Source organism: Micrasema longulum, unplaced genomic scaffold (assembly GCF_059751315.1).
Source record: "Micrasema longulum isolate JH-2025_06_02 unplaced genomic scaffold, ASM5975131v1 h1tg003292l, whole genome shotgun sequence".
Classification (NCBI taxonomy): domain Eukaryota; kingdom Metazoa; phylum Arthropoda; class Insecta; order Trichoptera; family Brachycentridae; genus Micrasema; species Micrasema longulum.
The window spans coordinates 48,878-71,741 of NW_028280371.1; positions in this window are offsets into that span (position 1 = coordinate 48,878).

Below are 22,864 nucleotides of genomic sequence, written 5' to 3' on the forward strand. Positions count from 1 at the left end.
CATAGGGCACTACATAGGTGCACCAAATGAAGCGTATTTTGACCATCTGTTACATGAGGGCAGGGTCTATCAATCTAGGGACAGTGAAATATTGCAGTGAACCTTTAGGACCCTGCCGGGAATCGTGCCGGGACCTCAAACATGGTTTGTGAATGCGCCAGCCATTACATTACGAGGTGGACAAGCATCTCTTCTGGTTCTATTTCAGACTAAGAACTTTATTCGGAAAAATAAATTATAATTTTATGCAAGTTTTCCACGATTTTAAAGCACGTAAATCAGAAATTATAATATAAAACACGTAAATAATAATATTCGCACTGTCTATAAATATCTTTCTCACATGAAAGTTTGCGTGCATGTATTCATTTTTAATTGTAAGGACAACGCAACATAACTAGTTCGGGAATATCTAGTCTATTTACTTCAGCAGTGGATAATGATTGTCAAAGTTAGTCTCGTATAATCACGTTGGAATCTTATTGGAATTGGAAGTAACAAAATATTGTCATGTTTTTCAATAGATGGCAGTGCATGCGTTTGAAGTTTTGACCAATCAGTATTTCGGATTTACCTAGGGTGACCAACTGTTTTTACAGGAGTTTCCGTTTTCTATCATTTTCCCGTGCTCTGTAGTTTCATTAGATAAAAATGGGACCGTACATAATGTACAGTCCATTAAAACCTTAAATAAACTTTGGTTATGTGTGCATATTTCACCCGCTTCTGGATGTTTTATTTTTATTTTTCCTAACTGCAATATATCACAACTTTCGCAAAAAATAATACTTTTAGCAAAAAAATACACATTACAAACAATGCAGCTTCAAACTACAGCCAGAAAGCGCAATTTGGAAAAAAAAATGTTCAACGTCTTAGCGTGGGCCATTCCTTTTTTTATAACGCTATGTGAAATAATAGTGTCTACAAGAGATGGAAGTTTCGGTTACTCAAAAGGAGTAGTCGTAACAGTCACCGTTTCACAAATTAAACTGTTTCATGAAACAGCTTAAAGCACTGTGAGCGTGGGCAAAAAATCTAGTATAACCAGCTGCTGTAATAGTTTCGTTTCATAAAAATAAATTAAACTGCTACCTACTTGTAACGACGAAAAACTAGTCTGGATATGTGAAATATTTTATTTCTATTATAAGATTCCTATAACGCATATAATTATACATTGTATCCGTCATTATTTCTAGGGATGCTGGATTACAACGCCCTCAAATCTCGTTGTCATAGTTTTCTTGGGAATTTTTTTTTATAAACTGATTTCTGGAAGTACAAAATATATCAGTTTGTGTGTTCCCAATAGAGGTGGTAAAAAAAAATTAACTGCTGTTTTAAAACAGTTACCCACGCGAATCACCTAAAATAGTTTCACGAAAATAAATTAAATCGCTAAAAAACAAATACTAAATCACCAGGCGTGGAAGTCAATGCAAAAACATTTCGCTTCACGCGAAAAATTCAGCGCCCCGCCGCACTCCGTACTGCGCTTCTTCCTAACTTCAAATCTTTGTACATAATACCTGCCTACTCGTATTATAATCTCCCAAGAAAGAAGTACAAATACGCATGAAATCTTCCCGGTCGGTCTCCACTTCATCCCATAGCCGCGCAGTCCCGTACCCTGGTCTATCCGTAAACGAAATTTTTATCAGCACGAAGTCGTTACCGTTATAAAATAACACCAAAAACTTAAGGTGTTTCCACAACGGAGTAGCAAATCAAACTGAAACAGTGTCATAACCAGTTGTAACCTTTAAGACATTTTAAAAAAGCAGGAAAACTTTACCTTTAAATAAAAAACTGTGAGCCTACTCCGTTTAAAAAAATCCTGTTTAAATTTTGCTCGAGGTTTTTTTTTACGTTTTTGACCCATCCATCCGCACTCCATACAATATTATCAGAATTTAAATACAGTAATGAGGCATTTAATCAGCTCACAATTTCTTTAAAATGCAGACTGATCCTTTTTGATAATAATTCATAATTTGCAAATCATAAACACATATAACATACATATGCCTTGAATAATGAAGACTGTATTTTAAAAAGGGTTTTATATTTTATATGACACATTCACGAAATAATATGAAAGGAATGCCAAGTTTACTAAGTGGCTCAAATTTAGTGTAGGCTCCCATAAATAATGTTCGTCAGTATGATGGGGGGGGGGGGGAGGGTCGTACACTGCACTAAACTGTCATTTTTTAAGCCTCTTCACGAAACAACTTCATTCTTCACTTGTGAAATGGTAACTGTAACTGCTTTGCTGTTTGCTCTTAAAAAAAAACGAAATGCCTATCTCTAGTTCATATACTACTTATTCACATTTCGGCAGTTTACCAGCAAACTGTGTTCTATTAACTAACTGTTAATTCTTGATGCTATTCAACCCTAACAGTCTACATTTCATAATAACTTAAACAACCCGTAAAGTAATGCTTCAATAAATTGTTAAATAAATAAATATGTTGAAAAATTCGTTTGCTGTTGCCACGTTCAGAGACGCAAATAGCGATTTGAAAAACTACGAAAATAAGCCAATAATTTGTAGAAGTACAGGAAATGCGTAGCAATTCGGCAGCGTTTCCTTCAGGGCTGGATTCTTCCGCCCCGATTCTTACTTCATGAATAGAAATACTATTACTTACTCCCTTCTCCCAGGGGTAGGGGGTGGGCGCTGGGGCTGGATATTGGGTAGGTACCGCTACTGTAGCCACGGCTCCGCTAACTTGAGACATTTCTATGCAAATCGACAGTGCGAGGGCTCACGTTATTAGGGGCTGGCGAAAAAAATGGCGAGCCGAGAAGCCGGGAGGGGAGGGATGGACTAAGGGCGAGTTAGGGGAAGTATTTCCGTCCCCCTACTTCAGCGGTGCCAGTGGTGCCCTTGAGAAATAAATATTACTAAGGGGTAGTCGTCGACTATGCCACAAAATTCGACCCTTCGGGTTTTAAGTAATCGGGCCTTATTCAATGACACGGCACTGCGGGCCTCATCTGACGCACCACACAGTCATTTAAATAAAATTTGCATTTATTACTTGTGAGAAACTGTTGACAGTATGTTTAAATTCGATATAAAATTATTTTATGGCACCCACTTACCATTAATCTTGTTATTCGGTAAATCATAACGCCTATGTAGAGAATAATCACAAGTTGAGACTTACGTAAGCGCTTCATGTGCCAGTCTAGGAACAATTAAATTTGTTGTTCAAAAAGTCGTTCACGTCCACCTTGCCAGGAATCGAACCCAGGACCTCAAGAATGGTAGACAAACGCGTCAATCACTACGCAACGAGGCGGACTTATCTCCACTTGATTACCTTATTTAGGACTTTTACCTGAGAGCAGCTATCGAGTCAAAAATACTCATCCGGGGTCCTGGTTCTTTTTCACACACAGAACTGTATTTTTCATTGAGAATTATTAAACTTAATTACACATTTATTTATGCTTTAAAAATAAAATCAAAAGATCCAATTGCTAATATCATTTTTTTGGATATTGTCTCTGTTACAATGCACAAAACATTAGTCTTAATGTGTAATATAAAAAAAAAATTAAATAAAAAAAAAATCTTTATAATTTTTTCCTGATAGTAAATAATACTTTTTTATAAATCCTCATGCGTATTTGAAATTATATAACTTTAAATGACTAAATAACTATAACAGTGTTAGTAACTCTCCAAGCACAAGACATAGTCTTTTTTTTGGAAAGTTACTATACATTAATATAAAAGTAGATTGTAATGGAGAAAAACACGTGTATTATATTAAACATATTTTTTAATTTTTACAAAAATGAATTTTATAAAAAAATTGTCCGCCTCTGTAAGTAAGTGTGTCGAGTTTCTATAGATTAGTACATGAACCAGCCGTAAGAGGTCGGGGGTGCCGATACATTTCTTCAAGGAGGGGTAGTTTTGGCTGCCGGAATTTCCTAACTGGGAAGATGTATGGAAAATACAAATATATTCAGTTACTCCAAGGCGCCCCACTGCTGATTTATCTGTCGCTAGCTTTCTGTGGTAAAGTAAAATATTAGGTTTACATTATATGTACTCGTATGTACAACATTCGTTGGGAGACTGGCAAACGATTAGGTATCAATAGTTCTCCATATTTGTCAATCAAAAAATGCCAGCCTTAAGCTTATAACAAAATAACGAGGTCTAAATGAAATAATGACATATTTAATAGTTTAGTAGCCCTCGTTGGGTAATGGTTAAAACGCTTGCCTCTTGCACGGAGGTTCCGGATTCCATTCCCGGGGAGACCGTAATAATTCAATGTGATTTTTCTCAAGCCAAGTTGTACTGCGCTGTATTTCACCACGGTGATTTGGTCGTGGTGACGCAAAAAATAGATTTTTCATAACATTTCGTATTTACTAGATTATTGAATTTAAAAAAAAACAACAACTTTATTTTGATCACTAATAAAATTTAGAATACTACTTAGAAACATGAAGTAAGACTACCATTTCGTAGGAAAACAAGTACACAGAACTCATTGATGCACCGAGCTGTACAGTTATATTATAAGGAAATACCATTAGAAATAAGAGAGCAAAAAAATATTATTTCATTTAAATGTCAATTAAAAAAACATGTGTTTAGCAGATAAGTTTTAAAAAGTAACCATATTCGTGTTAGCTTTATAGAAGTTTTCTTTTTAAGTGTACGTATATCGTTTGAAAAATGTTAATAATTAGTATATGTGTTAATAATAATTAGATATAAGTTAATATTTGGACATTCATTTATTATGTTTGTACTATTTAAAGATAAAATAAAAAAAATAAAAAATAGTGGACTCAGTCATCTTTTTCCAACATCTCTTCAACAACGAATCTGTGTAAAAATGAATACATTTATCGAGTATGCTCGTCATATGATAAAAAAAATTAGCGCGATAGATCTTTTTAACGAAAAAAATACGGTTTTAAAAAATATATCGAAATTGCGATAGAGACGTCATAAGAGCAAAATTGTTATAGTCCATAAAATGTAACATGATTAGAGTGACAGTTGTCAGAAAAAGTGACGACATAACTTTGTAGTAACGTCAAAGGAGTTATTTATATTGACACACGAAAAATCATTTGTATCTGGCGTGTTAATTTATTTTTTTAATACAATGCTTGAAACATAAATCAACATTAATATATAAAATCAGCTTTAAAACTAAAAGAAAACTAAAATAAACCTAATTATTAACGACGTTCTTACAAGGTTACATCATTTTGCAAAAACGTCAGAGATGGGACAAATAGATCAATGTAAATTGATCGAATAAAAAAATAATTAATTTGATGTTGTTCATGAAAAAAGTATAAATGTCACATTTTTTGGTGAATAATTGTGTTAAACACACTATAATAGGCTTGTTTTTGCGTTTTTTATATTAATTTTCGGAAACAGAGTTTCATGATTGCATGAAATAACTGATAAAATCGATTTGATCAGTGATCAGTAATTTTCCATCACTAATGAAATTAGTTTGACAGTTGTCATTCTAATCAAGCGAGATTTTAAGGACTATAGTTACTATTTTTTTATCGTCTTACTTATTAGTGTTCATTATTTTATTATTAATTATATATATGTATGCGAATGTATGTGCATTAGTGTATGCGTATATATCCATGTGTGTATGTATGTGTATTTAAATATGTATTTGCATGTCCATGTGTGTATATGTATGTATGTATGTACATATGTATGTGTTTGTATGTATGTGTATGTATGTATGTATTTGTTTATTTATTTATTTATTAACGGACATTGTCCATGTATACAATTTATAAGGTTTAAATATTACAATAAAAGAATAGTTCAAAACATTTTTAAAAAAGAAAGAGGCATTGACAAACATAAGGGACATCGAGACAAAATCTGGACTATTTATTTTGACTATTTATGTTTGTATATTTATATAAATATATGTATATATATGGATGAGGGTGTGTATGTATATGTATGTATGTTGTATGTGTACATTTAAATAGATTTATATTTCTTTTTTCATTGTTTTATATTTACTTACTATTTCTTCTTCTTCTCTTCCTTCCCTATTTTCCCATCCCACTTCCTATCCCCCCTAGCGAGCTGTACGTTTTGTTTTTTTATAGTTTTGTTTCTATATGAAACCCACAATTGGTCTTGTTATTTGTTGTTATTCTTTATTTATTGTTTATTACTACGACTGTGTTAGTTTCAAAAATGAATAAATAAAATAAAATAAATAAAATTATCGGGTATTTCAATAAATAAATACGCCATCACACACGGCATCGCAAATTGTAATACGTACCGGGACAGGCAAGGATGGCAGATAGGAAGTCTAAAGAAGCCTAGAACTGCATCCCTAGTAGAACATAGTTATCCTTATACCTAGTTTATGGCATATTTTATCTACATGTAGGATGTAGGTATCCAGTGGCTATTCCCAAACTTGGACTGGAAGTTGCTTAAGGAAGTTTAACGTAGAAGTTACTTCGCCGATACAACGCTAACGCGGACTTGCGAAGTGCTGTGTTTGCCTTTAAGTTATTCAATGGAAATATCCAAGTACCTACCAATATTCATGCATCTACTCAATAGTATCAAAATGTATACCTATCAATCTAGCATTATTTCACCTTCTGTTTATTTATTTGTTTATTCAAACAAATACATATTTATTACAATTAAAAAAATAAATAAATACGTATCTCTAACTCTATGAGGTCAAAAGCCCCGTGTTGAGTTGGTATACAACATAATAAACAGTTGAAGCATGTACATATTGTTCATGATTAAAAAATAGCAAAAATATTTTTTTTAAATTATTAAATAAACATGTATTTCAATAAACATCTGGAATCTGGACGACACGCTTGATAGTATATATATCCATGCAATATCTCACAGCAGTCTCCTGCAATGGTATTATAGTCATTCTGATAAATATAATTTACACCAATAAACGTTTAATTTGTTTTCATTCTATTGATTGCGCGAAAACCAATAGATGGAAGAATATCTGAATATTTTCTACGCGACATTTTGACAGTAAAAAATCGCGATCTTTTAACAGCAATATTTAATTAAAACGAGATTATGTACCTATGTGATTTATGTTAGAATACTTTATTTTTATCTTTTTCCTGTTGTTTTTATTAGAGTATTGTTTTCTATCCATTTTTTGTTGTTGTTTTTAAGATACCTATGTAACATGTCGATGACTCAGATCGATAGAATGATAAATCAAACATTTGAAGTTTTGAATTATATTTGTTATATTAAAAAGCAATTCTTTTCAATTCTACGAATATTATTCTCTTAAAATTATCAGTTTTCTCTGGTTAGACAAATGTTTTCATCTGAAAATAAACTTAACAATCTCTTAGCTCTATACTTAAAACGTTTATTTATTGTGGATAACTTATATAGCGCCATTTTCGTAATAAAATACCTCAAGGGCGCTATGATAATTTGCGTAACAACTTTAATCCTAAAACTAGTAACCATTGCGTATATATTTCAATTTGAAAGTACTTCCTCCGCGGGTCTTTCTCTCGGTTTCGCCATACAAAAAAGCAATGTTTTTTGTCAATAAACAAATCACTCTTTGAATTTATTTAAAATGATACACTTTGTAATTTTTACCACAAGAGTTTTATAATATTATAACTCAACTAGTTTCAGGTATTCTGAATTACCCATCATTAGGTGTAAATGTAAACTGTGTATATCATTTTAAATAAATTCAAAATGTTTTTCCACAAAGTAAATGCTGAAACAAAAATGGAATGTTTTCAATTTTTCAATTACAAATATCGCGATTAAAATTGAATTTAAATCTACTACTTTTAGTGCCCCTTTCTCTGAGAGTTTGGAAAATAATATGGAGGGCCATTGTCGAACATTCTTCCTCATAACCATATCGCAAACACGAATGGAAATAACAAAAACTGAGTTTACTTAGGTATATGAAATTCAGTTAGTCAGTTCATTTTATATAAAAATAAATAAATACTGTCATGAACATAGACTTTTGTAACTGTATGTATTTCACATAAATTCACTGAAGGTGATATAAATAGTGACTTCTACTTATTTCTACTCATGGAACTGAGACATTGACGTATTTTAGCGGATAATATCAAGTTTTGATAAAATGTCTTAATAAATAAATAAAAATCGTCTATTTATGTTCGAGCGGGTGATAAACCCATGACTTCTGATTTAATGCATGCCTTTTCAGAAATTTCCAAAATTACAAAACCAATACTTACGAATTTCCAATACATTGAATAGAGTAATGGCAAACAAGAAGTAAGTTCGGTACTTACATAATTTCCTAAAGTGAATGCTGGGGGATATTTATTTTACAAACGTCTGTATTTCCCCAATTTAATAACAAATTCATAAATTTAAGTGCCTTTTTATGATAATCAGGTTATTTATGACGGAACAAATCTTTCCTCCGCCGCGGAGATGCCTTTAGTTAAAGAAAGTTTTGCAGTTCCCTCCTAAACTTACTCTTCGTAGACATTTTATGTTTCCTATATACATTTTAGAATTCAAACTTTGCCTAAAATAACAACAGAGCCTTTAATACATATTTATGGTGTACACACGGATACAAAAACATTGCCAAACTACCATGACACGGAAAATAGATTATAATTAAACAAAGAAAAATATCAGTTCACGCTAACTTTATTTATTGATTTAAAAGTATTAAAAAATATATTCAATAGAAATAGGACTTATTTTTTAAAGGGAATATTCATCTCGTCTATGCGCTTTGTAAATAGAAGCATAGAATATCGGACCATTTTTCTAATGCCGGTATTTTTTCGATATTACAATTTCAAATATCGGAAACCGAATATTTCGATATTTTAGGTAAATATAATCGCTTTTGCTTCACCGTAAGTAAACTTAATCGTAAATTTCAGTTTAAATCATTGTAAACGATGGAAATAAAAGTGTTTCAAAGTGATGCTTTTATTTTATAATACTTATTTAAATTCAGTGTTTATTATTGAGGTCTTCCATTTCAATTTAAGCTTAGGTAGGTACATGTATTTTAAACGCACAGTAACATATTCAGCCTAACAAACACATACGTTTCTTAAAACACACAATACTATGTTTTTTAACAAATTTAACAAAACATAAAATAAGAAAACAAACTATACAAACATTAGCAACTTTTAAGCAAGTCTGTAAGCATTAACCCTTTAATTCCCAAAGGAGACGATCTGCTACTTACCGAAAATCGGTGTATATAAGTGATTTTAAACATTCAAGAATGGATTCCTGGATTTTCAAACATGGGCAGAATTGTGAATGTTACACAGTGTGTAAAGTGGCCACTTAAACCAGAATGACAGGTCATAAGCCCTGTAAATGCCTAGATTTTCATATTTCCTTCTCAAAAATATTTTCTCTCTCTGTTGAAATAAATATGAATACGAAAAGAAATCCAGTCAGTCTGCAAGCATTTGGACATACTCAAACATTCTTAAATTAACTACCTGGTAAAAGAAGAAGTATCAAAATTGAAAAATTGTTTTCAGGCGTTGCCTAGTAGGTGATTTGGTTCAGCCGGATGAATCTCACCCACGTGATAAAGGTTTCAGTTCTTTTACTTCGCTAAAGTCAACAGATGGAAGAGTTGGGGAAATATGGATGTTCAAACATGGGCAGAATGGTGAATGTTACACAGTGTGTAAAGTGGCCACTTAAACCAGCCAATGACTGGTCAAAAGCCATGTAAATGCCTAGACTTCCATATTCGCTTCTCAAAAAAGTTTTTTGTCTCTGTTGAAATAAATTTAGATTTTAAACATGTTTATCATTCGGTGACTAGTTTATTATATTGTATACATACTGGCTATTACAATTTATTTTAAAAAGTCGCCACAAGGGTAAAATTTTTCGATAAAATTTATATCAAAAAGTCAGTTGCACGTACCTATTATGTCAAAACTGTAATTGAACTGTTCAAAGGGTTATTTCTTTGTTTTAAAAAAAAAAATTTGAAGTTATAATTATTCTCGCAAATTTCATTATTATTTAAAAAGATGTTCATAAGAATCGTTATTTATTATTTTGCTTAATTTTTTGTATTTTTTGACCTTTAAATGCCCGATGTAGCATACTGTCCACATAAACTAAAATATAAAATGAAAACAAAAATTTTTTTCATTATTTTTCCCAGTATTTGCATAAAAACATACACATAATATGTTTTGAGTTAGAGTTACAAAAATAGGCATTGAAGGGCTAAAGAAATAAAAAATTCAGCGTATTGTGGCGGGCATGGCTTGTAGTAGTAATGTAAACTAACTAAAACGACTAGGAAGCTACTGTCGCTACTGACGCTAGTGACGGAATTTGGCTGAACGAAATCAGCATCGGAGTGGCGTATGGCATGACAAAGAATTACGTTTGAAGTTTGAAACTCTAAAACCAGACAAAATAAAACAATCACATCTAATATCGAAATCTCGGTATCAGAGAAGTCAATACCGGTGTTTTCAATATCACGTTTTTGGTCCGATGCTCTACTCTGTACGTAAATGAAGACGTTTAGTAATATTAGTTAATTCGTCACACAACTTTAAATCCTTTGCGATAGATCTTCCGACTTTTCGTAGATGTCTTCGCCATTAACACGCTGTGGGATGAAAATGGATTGGCATGGGTTGGCTCGTCTTATATTCGTCGCAATCGTAGAACAACGACGGATATGCGAAAAATGCGATATTGACGTTCTTTTACATTTGATATTGAAAAAGTTATATGAAGGCTCTTTTTCCAGGTCTGGATTTAAAAAAAATATGGAACTAACCCAAGTATAAAATGTATACTTTTGTACTTACCAAGTTGTGATATAAAGTTAGTGTAAAAAAAAAATTGAACCGCTCTTACGAAAAGTTGAAGAAAATCACATGCGTCGTGTTTTACGATCCCGGCGATATGTTCATCGTGTTTATAAATATATTGCATACTATTATTTTATGGCCCTTGTTTGTCTTTGCTACATAGTTTAATGTTCTTTTTATTCAGTTTCTTGTACATATGTTTCTTCATCATCACATAACTTTTTGTTGCTTTAAGCCGTATTTTAACAAATAAGATTTTTATAATGTATTTATGTGGAAAACTGATTTGGCTTTATTTTTTGTTTTTTTGATAATGTTGTATATATTTTTTTGTATTGCTGTTGTTTTTCTGAATAAACAAAAATTAAATTAAATTAAATTAAATGAAATTAAAATTAAATATATATTCCATATGTAAATGTTATCAACTATCGAAGTATTTCATACTTTAATTTAGTAAATAAGATTTAGAATGTCAACCTCTTAACTCGTATTATAGATGCGGGACGTGTTGTAATATTTAAGAGGAAACGCGATCGGACTTTCTTCATACAAACGTATTCTCGTATTTCTTCCTTGATTATGGCCCTGGAGCAGTGATTTTTTACACACTATAGATATTTATTATTGGCGTGTATCTATATTTTTGTTTTATTGATGAATTGTTTCTTACGGAAGCTAAGACCATCTAAAAACCCATATAACCGCTTTGTTTTATTTGCCGTCTTCAGGCGAACGGTGAACAAAAATGAACAATAAATTTGTAAAACGGAAAAGCTACCGATACAGAAAATTTTATTCCACTTAAAAAAAAAAAAAAAATTGTTCTATTTTGGGGTGCGAACAAAACCTCGGTTTTGTCAGACGTGCAATTGTCTGTTTCGAACAATATCGGGAAGTCATATGCGCGAGAGTGACAGAAAAATGTTTGAATACCTATTTATAAAATTTCTCCAATACCGGGATAAAATAAAACAGCTAAAGTTTTTTTTCGAACCAAAAATTTTCGCATGCACTATAAACCATGAATTATAGAATCAATTAATTGTTTTGAATTACAATTCAATTAACCATCTTTATAAATGTTTTATCCGGTTGTGGTCCTGTGGCTAACGTCCCGGACTCACAGATCAGAGGTGCGAGGTTCGAACCCTTCTATACCCAACATGACAGGTACTCATGTTCTTAAAGTGAATTATTTACGAATATTAATTCTTACACAAATACTTCGATTTTGGGGGCCATTTTCAACGAGTTGTAAATAATTCAGTAATAGAAAATGGGAATTAAGTTCAAGTAGAGTAGGGTTAGAGCCACGGGCCTCTGATCCATGAGTTCGAGACTTTAGCCACGGGACCACAACCCGGTTCAATAATAAACTACAATGAACTTCCATCAATATTTTTTACAAATAAACTGGTTTTACTAATAACCTACACATATAAATAGAGTATCATGTAAATCTAGTATCTATTTACTGTTGTGGACTTGCATAACATTATTTATCGAAATAAGCGATCGACAAATTGTAATTTAGATTTATCAATGTCAAATAAATGTTAATGAATTCACTTTAGAATTGCTTCATATCAGATCAAAGGACCAAATATTTTGGCAATAATTTCAACTCCAAACCTCTTTCCAGGGGTTTTAAATATCTTAAGCATTTAAGTTTGTAAGTGAAAATTCTTGATGAAAGTTCATTGTAATTTACTAAAGAAAAAAAAAGAGTCATACTTTAATCCACAAATTTGGAATATCCAGTGACTTCATCGCTATACCTCTGTTTTGAATAAATACATTGAATTTCTTAATACAGATACCAGTCTCGAAGATGTCGCGAAAGCGTTGAAACCGGTCACTGGATTTTCCGAATTTGTGGATTAAAGTATCACTCGTCTTTTATTTTCTATAACAAAAAAAAGTTTTAAATATCAGTTAATATGTAATGATGAAAACACACATCCTTCTAAAAACAGACGATATTTTTTAAGTTGTGTTTTCTTAACAAATCTTGTATATGCATTGCATTTTCTCTCTTATTTGTATTTTTTAAACTTTTTTTTTAATAAATTTATTGCAAAAAAAATAATAAACATACAATAACAGGGAATCTATATAAAACCAATTCATGTAAAATGAAAACGGAGTGTTCTCTGTTTATGATAGTCTCCATCTACCATGGCACAGCCTGTTCTAATACTGTGCTTTCTTTTATATCTTTATTTTATATTTTTAAAATTTTATTTCGTTTATGTAGCTATTATGTTTTACATAATTTACATTTACCTAATAAATTATATTGATTATTATGAAAATCTACTGATAAGTTACATCACTATACAGTTTCTATCAAATATGACATGGTTCATTCAAAGATTGAGATTTTGTTGTAAACTGACTAATTATGATTACGTATTATTTAATGTAATGTAATGTTTAATACATTCGTCTACAGTTCTTAAGTCCCGGGTTTTTTTAGATGGAAGTTGCATTGATTTATATTTCTCAAAGTGTTTTTTTCCTGCTTTAAGAAGCTTCTATTTTCTGTTTCAGTGTTGGGATCAGGAGGGATATTCAGTAGTGGGCCAGTCAGGAACCTCTCAGCATTTGCTCTTGTGAAGAAACCACTTAAATTTTACCAGAAGAAACCTTTGTGAAGTTTCACCGATCCGATTTGGCATAGGTCCTCGCCCAAACTTCTGCATCGAGCCTCCAGCTGCTGTCTCTGAAAGCTGAAAAAGGGGCAATGCATCAACAGGTGAGGGACATCTTGAGGTGTTTCATCTATTTTGGTTTCTTCAATTCATTGTAAATTTTAGGCATATGCATTTTGTTATTAAATAAAAAAAACAGAGGCATTAAAGGAATCCTGAAGGGTGGGGACGACATGTTGGCCTCTGTCCATACATCCTCTTCTCCCCTCATCAATCTGCATAGAGTTTGTATTATTTGGGAATATTTTAGCTAACTTTCCCAGATAATATTTTAGCTAACAGAGTCCCCCGGGACTATAACACCATCTGAATGTTTGAATTGTTGCTTTCTCCTTCTTATTTCCATCCTATCACAATTTCTTTCCTCTCTTTATAGTGTAGTGTAATTTTTTAAAGTTAATTTTTGTTTTAATTTGTTATATAAAATTATATTCTGTAAAAATATGTTCATATACTTGTAATTTTTTCAAACTAAACAGTTTGGGTAGGTAGGAAGAAATTGCTTTAAGGCAATACGCCCGCCCTTATATGTATATAAATTGTATATGTATAAAGTGTAAAGATGAATAAATATAACAGCTGAAAGTGGATGGTGGGCCTCTAGATTTATTTATGTATTTATTTATATATACGCCCAATGGGCATTTTTATGGACACATTTATACATAGAAAATTATTATAACAAAATTAGAAAGACTCAATGGTTTATAGTAGACTTTGTGGGAGTGGAAGCGGGAGAGAGGTGTTTATAATTGAATTTGATCCCCTTAATGCAATATTTCACTGTCTCTGAGTGATCATCTTATTTTCATGTTACAGATAATCAAGGTACGCTGCATTTGGTGTCCCGATGCAGTGCCCTATGCACCACTTGCGGATAGGGAAACCGTGATAATTATTATTGATGTTTATTTTCAGAGAATTATGCAAAGTACTGAAAACGTCTGGAAAAACTGAAATTAATTTATTTTTACTTCTCTTCAGAGCGCTTGAAAGTTGGTGTCTTAAAGTAAGTTTGATAGTTACCAATCTATAAAATGAGATATTATCTATGGTAAGTTCTACGTGCCTATGCACATGATCCAGGCTCCGAAGTTTCGCGATAAAAGCGACCGCGGCTTACCTAGTTGGCGAACACCTGCCATTGGTCCGCCGGGTGGTAGGCCCGCTCGGGATTGGCGGGTGGGACGGGGGCGCCGGGTGGCCGCAAGAAACCTTCTCCGTGAAAGGAGCGCCGCAAGTTCTTGCCCTTCTAATGTAATAAGATTAGTGAGACGGGACACTCGGTATTCCCTGTGAGTTCAACTTTGCCCCGTCCATTGCGTGTCAATGGCCAAGTTTAGCTGAGATTTTAGCAAAAGGAACTTTCTTATGACAGAAAATATCTCTTAATATGGCGGTACCTAGACAAATGTCGGGTTGTAGTCCCGTGGTAGAGTTGCGTTCTAATCAGAGGTTAGATGTTCAAACCCCGCTCTAACGCAACGGTTTTGGAACTAGAAATATTCTTCTTTCGCTTTGTATGGAAAATTTTGTACATTTGTTTATTTATTTGTTTTTCTGTGTCCAAGAGGATGCAGGGAAGAATGCACTTCTGAGTGTGAAATAGAACCATAAACCCGAACGAGTATTTTCGCCATGATTGGTGAAAAAAATGAATAAGGAAATCGAGTGGAGATAAGTCCGCGTCGTTGTGTAGTAGATGGTGTATTGGCCTAATTTTTTTTGGTCCTAGGTTCGATTCCTGAGAGGGTGGACGTGAAATATTGATTTTAAAGGTTCTTGAACTGGCGTAGCACTGAGAACCTTTCTTTTATATAACAAATGATGAAAATATTCTGCTTTTGGTTTATAAATACAGTGTCTTATGTACCACTGGGTGCGGAAAAGAGAATAATGATGATTGTTTTACTGGTATTTCAATTTTTTTTGCTCAACAACAGGCCAAGATGCTTCATATAATATAAATATTATAATACATTCGTGAATATCGAATAGCCTATTTTTATCAAAACTCAGCCGGGCAGCGTCAAATCACATTAACGCATACCTTCCGTGCGCCTTGAACGTAGACCCCATCAATACCTAAGTTATTATATTAAAATAACACAACTATGGTTTCTGGAGAGTGCTCCTCTCATGGACAGATAGTAAAAAAATATATAATCTTAATCAACTCCTTAATCGAGTCTTTAGACGTGCTAAAAAAAATATATTTTGAAAAATTAACATATTACAACAGAGATCATCATCATCATCATCATCAGCCGTCTCTTGTCCAATGTTGAACATAGGCCTCCCCCTTTAGTCTCCATATTTCCCTATCCTGAGCCAACCGCATCCAACCACTTCCTGCAACTCGTCTTATGTCATCAGACCACCTTGTCTGAGGCCTGCCGACACTTCTTCTACCCGTTCTGGGTCGCCATTCCAGGACTTTTTTGGTCCATCTAGAGTCTGTGATTCTGGCTATATGACCAGCCCAGCTCCATTTCTGGTTGGCAGCCCTATGGACCACATCGGCGATCTTTGTTCTCGCTCTAATCCATGTATTGGTTTTTCTGTCTCTCAACGAAATACCCAGCATTCTCCTTTCCATGGCTCTCTGTGTCACTGATAATTTGTGTAAAATTTTTTTCGTGAACACAAAAGTTTCACAGCCATATGTCAGTACAGGGAGAACACAAGCATCAAAAAGTTTCTTCTTTAAGTAATGTGAATACTTCGGAGATTTCAGGATATATGAGAGCTTACCAAAGGCGGCCCATGCTAAACCTCGCCTTCTTTCTATTTCTACCTCTTGATTATCTTTGCCGAGCTTTATTCCATGTCCTAAGTATATATAACTATCAATCTTTTCAATTATTTCTCCATTTACTAAGATGTTACATGATTGGTTTGCATCACTCATAACTTTAGTTTTTGAAGCATTCATTTTCAAGCCTATTTTCAGGGATGCTGTATTAACTTCGTTTATCATGTTTTCGAGTTCTTTCTCATCTTTAGCAAATAGGACTATATCATCTGCGAATCTGAGATTGCTAATGAGTTCGCCGTTGATGTTAATACCCTTGTCGTTCCAGTCAAGAGTTTTGAAGACATCTTCCAGAGCTAGTGTAAATAATTTTGGGGATATTGTATCACCCTGTCTTACTCCTCTTCTTATGCGGAACTTTTCGCTTGGTTCATGGAGCTGTACAATAGAGGTGGCATTATTGTATATGTTTTTTAGGAGTTCTGAGATGAAGAATACAACAGAGATGAAGAACATTTAAGCGAAGGTAATATTGAAGTCTAGGCATCTACCTGGCTTATGACCTGTCAATGGATGGTTTAAGTGGCCACTTAACACAGTGTGTAACATTCACCATTCTGCCTATATTTGAACAACTAATATATAATATAAACAGCTCCCCAGGGAGTCGAATCCAGTCCTTGTCTACAAAAATTTAGACAAACTCAAAATATTGTTGTTGAATAGTTAATTTATAAAACATGCAAGTCATTTGCCTTGTAGTCTAACAATTTGCCTACCATGCAAAAGGTCTCCATTTTATTTCCCGGCACGGTCGACATGAAATATTCATTTAAAAATGTGTTTTCACACTAAAATACTTCATAGTTCCCTGACTGGTGATCCTCACCTTGAAGTAACAAAAAACATATGCTTCGGTTGGTGTACAAATGCAGTGTCCTATGCACCATTAGATGCGGAAAGAGAATGATCATGATGAAGAAGCTTTTTTTGTAATTTTGATTTTTTTACAAGATGTCTCATTTTGCATGTCGAATATTCCATCGTGACTAGTGTGGCCAGGTAGTAGGCAGGTTTCTTAGACCGTACAAACTGCATGCGAAATTATTGCCAGACGCAAATAATTTATGGCAACAAATTTTGAGGGATTACTTGGGGTTAACCGATACATGTTTAGATTCAATACAACAAAATGGACGGCGTAGTTAAATACGGACCCTAGATGATAATTCCTATTACTTACTCCCCCAAAGATATTTAATTAATTTCACAATCAACGTTAATGTTATTACAAAATCAATCATCGTGAAATAGATTTATGATTTATTTTAATATTTAAACACCCATTTCGTCAAAAAATAATTTAAAAGTAAATCAAGATGATACTCATAAGCATACATAGGTAAAGCAAGCAAAGAGTGCGCACTTTTAATTTTAATAAATTTTGTAATGAAAAAACCTACTAAAAAAAACAACTAATAATTATTACTTCTACTAATAATTATTACTACTACTCCTAATAATTAGTACTACTATTAAAATACATTTTTAGTCAAAATAGAATCAATCATATTTTCATCAGGTGGGAAGGGATACCATTTATATCATCAGTTATCGAATCAAAAACAAAAACTTCTAAGTTTTAAAATTATTATTACTCTTATTAAAAAAAATTCAAACTATGGTTTTTAAATTCTTAGTACGAGTACTACTACTACTACTACCACCACGTCATTACTTCGTAGGGGACGGCAGAGAGGATGGACCATCACACACGTCTATCCTGGTATACATTTCTAGCTTCTTCCACATTCATACATCTTGTTATACATGCCCTTCGGTTCTGCCCGCTTTTGATATGACAATTATTATCATATGAAAATTTTGCAATTCAAAAACAAACATTTTCGGAAACACCAGAAATAATTGAAAAATGGGTTTGAATTTTGTCCAAGGGAAGATACCGTTGCAGGAGGCTGCTGCGAGATATTACATAGATTTATATATATTACTATTTAGCGTGTTGTCCACATGTTTATTGAAATATATGTTTGTGTTATTTTATTTGTTTGTACTATTCTTTAATGCATGCTTTCACTCATTCATTCCTTCCTATCATACTTCACTTACTACATAATCATACTTCCACTCATATCATTTTGTTGTATTCCAACTCAAAACAGGATTTTTGGCCTCATAGAGTAAGGGATACGTTTTTTTTTTGTAATATGTATCTTATATGAATAAATAAAATAAAATAATACAAAAAATACTAAAAGCTTAAAAAAATAACAAAAAAAAGCATTTTTTCGTACTCTTTCTAACTATATGTATGAATAAGCGTAAGAGATAAGAGTACGCACAACCATTTCTTCGTACAAGGTAAGAATACGCATATAAAACGATTTTGATTTTTCATATACACGTCATTAAAAAATGCTCCAAAACCAATGTGCAATGTATTTTGTAAGTGCACTCATCATGCTATCATACTTCGCTTTTTAAATTGAATCTAATCCACTTTCGGTGGCTTACCGTATACCTCTTTGCAAATAGGGCAACGAAGGGCTTGTTGGCTCATTCAAGCATCTGAACTTATTGATTTCACATAAATTATTGGTTTCTTCCCTACTTTCTTTGATTTTGCTCTCTGTCCTTTCCTTCTTCGTATTTTCTTCTTTTTTTTGTATATTACCCATGCGTACTCTTTGTATACTTACTCTTAAATTTTGTTCCCATTTTTCGAGATAACCAAAAACATTTTTTGAAATGACGTCCAGCGACAAAAAAAAACTCAAAATCAAATGATCATAAAACAAAATAAAATAAAATTTACACATGCTATAGTAGTCCTAGTCTTGTAAAAGATTATTTGTTTTTATCGATTTTTAATAAAAACGTAATTGGCTTTTCATAGGCAATGCAAATACGCGATATGAACGACACGCCGATTGATGGTTTAAGCTATAGATAAATAGTTGAAATTGTAGTGTTGTTAACTTTGAAAACGTGCTTCGAATAAATCGCGATGCGTACTCTTTGGTAGTGCGCACTCTTTGCTTGGTTGACCCTACATCATTAAGCGATAAAATATTTTTTAAACAGGCCATTTTTCCATTTAAATCAAACGTTGGTCTTTGTTGGTTTTTTCTATATTGATGTGCTTTTTATTGTTTTAAAATGATGTTGTTGTCATACTACAAAAGTATTGTTTTACTTTATACTATCGTTGAATATTATTTGTTCCAACTCAACACAGGACTTTAGTCCCATGGACTTGAGACTTGAGTCCTAATAAATGAGTTAATCTGGAAATTATAAATGAATGAAATAAAATTGGTTTATTTGCAATATTATTTTAAAATAATAAAAAAAGTCAGCATATTGGTATGAAAAGGCCGTGCTAGGGAGCTTTTATTACAAAAAAATATTCTATAAAATACGGCAAATCGTTATGGTAAATTTCGAGAAGTAAATCATAAGAATAGAATATAAACATATTGTACATTATTCTGTGAAAAGAAATTTTATTGTAAACAGTTTTTTTATTTGAAAAAAGTTGATGAAAATTTCTCGAAGTAAATCACTACACTTCTAGACAGAAAAATTACAATTGAGCTAATCGGGTTTTAGAGTTTCAGGTCAAGTTGTTTGATCATTAGTAATATCTAAAGTTGTAGAACTAGTAACAATTTTAAAAACATATTTGAACATTTATTTATATCAACATAAAACAACATATACTTTTCTAAAACGTACTGAGTATTATTTAATTTTTTAAAATTATTACAAATGATCAAACAGTGTTATTATTTTCACGGGTCACTAAATTCCCGGTTAACCGGAAGTTTCTATCGGCTACTGGAGTGAGTTGCGAGCCAAGTACTGTGTTCCGAAACTTAGACTTGGTCGATGTTTTGAGTTATTGCTCATTTAGGTGTGACTACAAATGTTCAGTGTTGCTTGTTGAAAATTCCTAAGTATAGAGCTTTAGTAGTTACCTACTTGGAAATTTATTGCAGGCTGAGGCGCGTGGGAGAATTTATAAACTTGGTCCGATTTGGCCGTGGCTGGTTAGGCTTGAGACGGTTAAGAACTGTAAATAAAAGAAACTTTCAACAATAGGGTATTTTCACATAATTCTATATATTTTTTAAATGAAAGAAAAATCATGATGGAAACGGTATCAATATTTTTTTTGTGCGACGCTGGATAAATTTTCTACAAGGATTTAAAATATGCATATTTTGAATTACTAGAAAACGAGATGTTTTGCATCCTGTGGGAAAAATGGTACGAATGATGTTTTCGCGCTAAACATGCACGCACTGTTTATTAGAAGCGCAGTCGGCGGTCATAACGCATGACGTCAAAATGACGTAATGCCAACTGTGAGCCGTTTTGTGTAAGCTCATTTTTAAAGACGAAAATTATCGATATACCCGAGAGTTATTTAATTAGAATCGTAAAAATCCGCTTTAAATTTATACGATATTTTTGACGTTATTCCCGACTTGTGAAAATACCCTATTCACCAAGATTCAGATTCTGTTTTATTATGCACGAAATTATGAAACGTATTATGACTTGTTATATTAAAAATGTTTTGTGAAACAAGCAAATGGGCTAGAGTTATAAAATAACCTAAATCAATTATCAACCATGTTTTTCTTTAACCTTTAGACTGCTAAGCAGTTTTTCAATTCCCTCGTCATAATGATCTTATCCGCACCCAGTGGTGCAAAGGACATAGCATTGGTACTCCTAAGCAAGGTGTTTGATCGTTTTATATAAGAAGACAAGATGACCTGTCTTACGTTTCAGATTCTAGTTCGGGTATAGCGAAATATTTCAGAGTTTAACCACCTTTAAAATGAATATTTTACGTCGATCCTACAAGGATTAATATGTATGTTTTATAAATTAAGCTATACAAATTTATTGTATTGTAATCAAAAGTGTCTGATCAAATTCAGTATTGTATCATAAACATTTCAGCTCAACACAGGTTTTTACCTGAAGAGCTGAAATATATACTAACAAATGTAGCTCAATTCTTGTATTTGAAAATAAATAAATAAAAATAATCAAACCTGAGACCTCAAGCATGGTAGGCGAATGCACCAAACTCAAAATAAACATAAATTAATATTTTTCTTTTAAACATTTTGAGTTTGTCCAAATTTTTGTACACAAGGACTGGATTCAACTCCCTGGGGAGCTGTTTATATTAACATATTACAACAGAGATGGAGGACATTTAAGAGAAGAGAATATGGAAGTCTAGGCATTGACAGGGCTTACGAGCTGTCATTGGCGGGTTTAAGAACCCACTTTGCACACTTGTAATATTCACCACCCTGCCTATGTTTGAACATCTATATTTCCTCAATTACTCCAGCTGTTGATTTTTGACATTTAGTCATGAGAAGAAATGAAAATATAAGACAAAAGCCCTTCATATAATTTGACAAACACCCAATAAAAGGGGAATAAAAGCAGTGGATTTAATTAAAATAAAATCGCCATTTATGAAATCAAAAAAAGCTTCTTGATTTTTATTTGTCTTAAAATGGTTTTTGAGTATGAGAGACGAGTGCTTTGTGTGAAATTAAAGAGTTAAAACCTTTATTGATGCTGGTGAGATTTATCTGACTGAATTATTTCACCTACAAACTAGACAACACCTGAATATATTTTCCAATTTTTAGACCTTTTTTTGGACCAGTTTTTTATCCTCAAAAATTTGGACATTCTGAAAATATTTTTGATTAAGCCTCTGTTGCATATTCTTCACAATTTGCAGGCTCCCGACACGCCTCGCCCGATGAGATGCACTCGATGATAATTTTTCGGTTGTATTCGGTGAAACTTAGAGACGCGGGATTGACGCAGAAGAAGCTGAGAGTGCTGACTTATAATAGGGTCTTCTGGAGGCGTCTGGTGATGTCCACATGCTCTTCTTAGGAGTGAAAAAGAATAAAAAATATTAAACATTTTTAATTAATTTAAAATTACTTTCTAAAATCATAATTCTGCATGTTTGAAATTAATATAGCATCAGCTTACTGATAAAACCTCATTCCCCAAATTTATTTAAAGGTCCCAAGATACTGCACTTAAGTCTGTAAGTGAATTTCCTTCTACTTGGTCCATTGCTCATATGTATATGTATATATATAAATACATTCTGCATGCTGCACATATAGATAGGTTATTCGCAGACAGGAAATGTCCCAGAGATGATAGGGGCGGGGTGAAGGGAAGCGGGGATGATATGAAATTAATTTCGATTCCTGATTACATTTGGAGTATGAGTATGCACATGTATATATGTATTTATGAACGGTCTTATTGCACATGTCACACACCCGATAAAATAGAGGCATGCCTAAAACAAATCGGATTCTTAGTTAAGTAGGTACAGAATACATTATAAAAAAATTACATAATTCGAGCTTTACGATTTACTCGCTCGATGGCTGTATGT